Below are 4,496 nucleotides of genomic sequence, written 5' to 3'. Positions count from 1 at the left end.
CTAGGTGTTCGTTTAGGGTCTGTGTCCTACTCAGAAAAATGAGGCGTTTGTCTTTGGTGGATCGACTTGGATCCGGTCTTCGTCTATTCAGATTGGATCCTTTCGATCCACGCTTCTCTTCATCGGCGGCGGCTGCTGTTCTGGCGCGCTGGTCCTACTGGGCCTTAGCACAACGACTTCCCGACTGTCTACTACAACAAGGTTTGCTCGGCTGTAGTGAGTAAGGGGCAATGGTGATGGTGCGTGTTTGACTCACTCCAGTGATTGTAGTCGTCGATAAGTTTACACCTATCGTTTTTTGTACTACCTTGACATTTGATGAATAGATCGAAAGTTTTTCCAAAAAGACATGTATATCTAGATAAGCTTGCAAGTTTTTTTTTTCAAAATAAGATGATGCCGAGGATCATCAACTTCGAAATAAGAATTTAAAATTACTTCTTTATGTCGATCGACCCAGCAACGAACAATTCAAATAAGATTATTTTTCAATCAAGTTGTTCTAAAGAATTGTATTGGACAACTAAGAAGTAGCAAACGGTAGCCACATTAACACCTAATAATTCCCCAAAAAAAACACCTAAATTGTGACGACGAGGAACCAAAACCTTCTAACGAACAGCTAACCCGATTCTACAAGATACTGTATAAGACACGACGAGTGCGCACTACACCGACGCTTAGTTGGCAGCACCGTCCTTGGGCAGCGTACACATCCACGCCGGCGGCGACATTCCTGTCTGCTCGTGCACTGTCGACAGAAGCGGCGGGAGCATCTTGTAGACCCCAGCCACCTGCTGCAGCGCGTTGCCGGCGGCAGCCTCTCCGCCTGCGTTCCCGGCGTCACCACCACCGTTACTCCAGATGCTGATCTTGGGCTGCATGCCGTTGACTGCTCCGGCGTTGATGCGAGCCATCTCCGTGTACATGCCGGAGTCGATCATGAGGTAGTCTCTTAGAGCGTGGAAGTTGCCGCCGAGCGCCTGGAGCATGGACGCCACGTACTCTGTCTTGGCCTTGCCCACCAGAGCCACCGACTCCGCCTCCTTCTGCTTGGCGTAGAGCTTGGCGTCCTCGGCCATCTTCTGCTCGAAGAACTTGGCGTCGGCCTGCGCCTTGCGCGCCTCCGCCGTCCTCATCTGCTCGAACAGCGCCGCCTCAGCTGCCTTCTGCCTGCTGTACAACAGCGCGTTTGAATCTTGAACCTACAAGCATGCATGCTGCATGCATGAGAATATATATATGTATAAGAGATCGGTCATCTATGAGAATATTTGAGCACATGTATGGTTGGAAGTATGGAACTATGGATAATGTACCTGTGTGTCGTACTGCACGGTGGCCTTGCTGAGCTGTTCGGCCTTGAGCTTCTCAGTCTGGCGCATGGCGTTCTTAATCTCGACCTCCATCTGGAGCTCGGCCTCGCGGATGGCCACGGCCTTGGCCGCCTCAACCTCGGCCACCTTGGCCTGCTTGTCCCACCCGGCCTTCTTCATGGCGAGCTCGGCCTTGGCCGCGGCGATGTCCGCCTCCCTTGCATTCTCGAACACCTGCACCTCAGCCTTCACCTTGGCCTCCTCCTTGAGCCCCTGTCCCATCTGCCGCACCGACAGCACCTTAGTCTCGGCGTCCACCTTGGCGGCGTTCTGCCGGGTCAGCTCCTCCCTCTCCTTGGCGCCCACCTCTCCCTTCATCCGGGCCTCCGCCACGTCCACCTTGGCCTGGTTCGCGGCGTCCTGCTGCTTCTTCTGGCCGAGGTAGGAGAAGTACTCGTGCGGCGTGCCCCGGCACGTCCACCAGCTGCTTCACGTTGGCGTTGTAGATGAAGAGCCCGAACTGCTTGAGCTCCAGCTGCACCATGTCGAACACCTTCTCCTTGAAGGTCTTGGTCCCCTTGAAGATCTCCTCCATGGTGAGCTCGGCGGCGAGCACGCGGGTCTCGCCCTCGATGACCCCCTTGACGAGGTCATGGACGTGGCTGGTGTTGTGATTCAGCGGGGCCATGAGCTTGGCGTAGAGCAGGAGCTGCGCCTCGAGCTCCTCCTTGTCCGCCACCTCGTTGCCGATGGCGCTGATCTTGGGGCCGATGGTGAAGACGGCGGGGAGGATGAAGGGCAGCTTCTCGGCGCTCATGGCGTGCACCTCGAACTCGTAGTTGACCGGCGAGATGCAGAACTTCTTGCATTGCTGCCCGGCGAACACCCACGCCTTCTTCGCGAGCTTGACGTCGTCGATGCCCCAGCCGGTGATGGCCAGGTACTCCGACGCGTCGGCGACATGAAAACTCGCCATGTTCTCTCTCCTCGGCCGGCGGATCTCTAGCGAGCTAGTCAATCGATTCTCTCTCCTCGATCGGCGGATCTCTAGCGAGCTATCTAGTCAATCGATCGATCTATGACGAGAAGAGAACCACCTTCCAAAAAAGACCCAATCTGTGGCCCGTATATATATAACCGCGACGGGAAGGCTGTTGCCTTGTCGTGCTGGTTATAGAGTCCGCTCTACAACTAAGATTTGAAGCGGGAACCGAACGACTGGGACATCGTGGTTTCGTGTAAACCAGGGACTATACCAGAGTCCATTAACATTTGAACCATGTTCGCTTTTTTTAGGGATTTGAACCATGTTCGCTTGGTAGCAAGCCGAAGCCCCCATATAGTCCATTAACACTTAATTTCTTGAAATTTTCTCAATCGTGAACCTTTTCAATTTTTTTTATTTTCTTGGTTTCCCTTTTCCCTATTAATTTATTTTTTATTTTTTTCAATGCGTGAACATTTTTTTATATCGGGAGATTTTCTGGATTTCCCAAACTTTTCAAAAATTCTATGATTTTTTCCAAATTTACAAACTTCTTTCAAATTTTGTGAACTCTTTTTTCAAATTTGTGTTGTATTTTCAAATAAAAAAATTTAAAACCCAAGATTTTTTCAAAACCGTGAACTGTTTTTTAATCCACGGTTATTTTTTCAAATCTGCGATTTCTTGTCAAAATCCATGATTTTTTTTCAAAATTTGAACTTTTTCGTACACGTGATTTCTGTAAAAAAATATAATAAGTGTTTTCAAAATTCATGATTTTTCCCCAAAATCCTGAACTTTTTTCAAAATTTTGAACCTTTTCATATACATGATTGTTTTCTAAAATTTATTGACTGTCTTCAAACCCATGCATTTGAAAAATGATTTTTTTAAAATTGATGATTTTTATCAAATCATTTTCCAAAAGTAAACTGGTCGATGGTCAACTGTCCACGGTCCACCTGTCAATATGTTTTGACACATTATGCGTAAAATAGGAGCCCTTTCCCGCAGGAAGGGAAGAGAAGCGGTGAAGGTGGGCTGGCCCATTTTGCTTGCGTATATATATGGGTATCTATAAGGTGAATCTTTTCTTCTCAAAAAAATAATCATAAGGTGAACCTTATAGAAGAAGGCTCATATATGAAAGTACAAATGTGATCCTGAGCTTCAGTGGTCTCGGATGAACGGTAAAATTCAAAAAACAATTGGCAAGAATAATTGATGTTTTGTCTACATGCATGCAAATTTTCATGATGAAATTATATTTGTCGAGGTGTGGGAAAAAAATAAAATTGATGTTCCTCCACAACTGTAATTTCAACATGAAAATTTCCACGCGTATAGACAAACATCAATGTTTCTTGCCAAGAAAATTTAGATTTTTTTGAATTTTATACTATTTTTTTGCGTATTTAACTGTTCATCCGGGATCACTGAAGCACGGGATTACATACTCCACGCCCGTTCATATACAGGGTTTGACCGGTTTTATGAAGCTTCTTGAAGGTTTCAATCAGTCCTTTTCTTTCTTTTCCGTTTTCCTTTCCTGGTTTTCTTATTTTTCATAAATTTTCAAAATGTTTGCAATTTGTGCAAAAATATCAAAAAAATGTGGTTTTTAGTTTTTTCACTGTTTCGAAATATTTCCACAAGTTTGTAAAAATGGGCTTATTAAACATTGTGCACTAAATTTTGAAAATGTTTGTTGTTTCAAATAAATTTCAAAAAATGTTCAGGTTTTCCATAAATAATCATGACTTGAAAAATGTTCTCAAATATGAAAAAAGTTTGCGTTTATTTTAAAAAATGTATTGTTTTTAAAAACCTCAAAAAATGTTCACCTTTTCAAAAAGTTTTTTAAAAACTCAATTTTTTAAAAAAGTATTCCCTGTTTTAAAGAAGTGTTTGTCCTCTAGAAAAATGTTCCAATTTTTGAAAATGTTCGTGTTTCTAAAAATAAGTGTTCATACAAACATTTTTTAAAATGTTTTCAAACTTTCAAAAAAACACTTTTTGGAAAACCAATAGAGAAAAAATAATATGAAAATATCGGCCCACACAATACTTCGCACTCTACACTGCCCGTAGCGTACAAGAAGACACATCAGTTGGTGGGCCCAGTCGAAACAGGAGCACTTTGAGGTAGTAAGTGTCGACTAGGTGCTCTCGATCGTGCCAGCAAGCATCCGAGC

General features: G+C 44.8%; 1 pseudogene; it reads right to left on the bottom strand.

Moving 5' to 3' along the window:
- Nucleotides 1-680: 680 nt before the first annotated feature.
- LOC119305884 lies at nt 681-2,292 on the bottom strand (annotated as a pseudogene).
- Between the last annotated feature and the right edge of the window lie 2,204 nt (nt 2,293-4,496).

This window comes from Triticum dicoccoides, chromosome 5B, assembly GCF_002162155.2.
Source record: "Triticum dicoccoides isolate Atlit2015 ecotype Zavitan chromosome 5B, WEW_v2.0, whole genome shotgun sequence".
Taxonomy (NCBI): Eukaryota; Viridiplantae; Streptophyta; class Magnoliopsida; order Poales; family Poaceae; genus Triticum; species Triticum dicoccoides.
The sequence above is the reverse complement of the archived record's forward strand: the minus strand, read 5'-3'. Positions and strand labels throughout refer to the sequence as shown.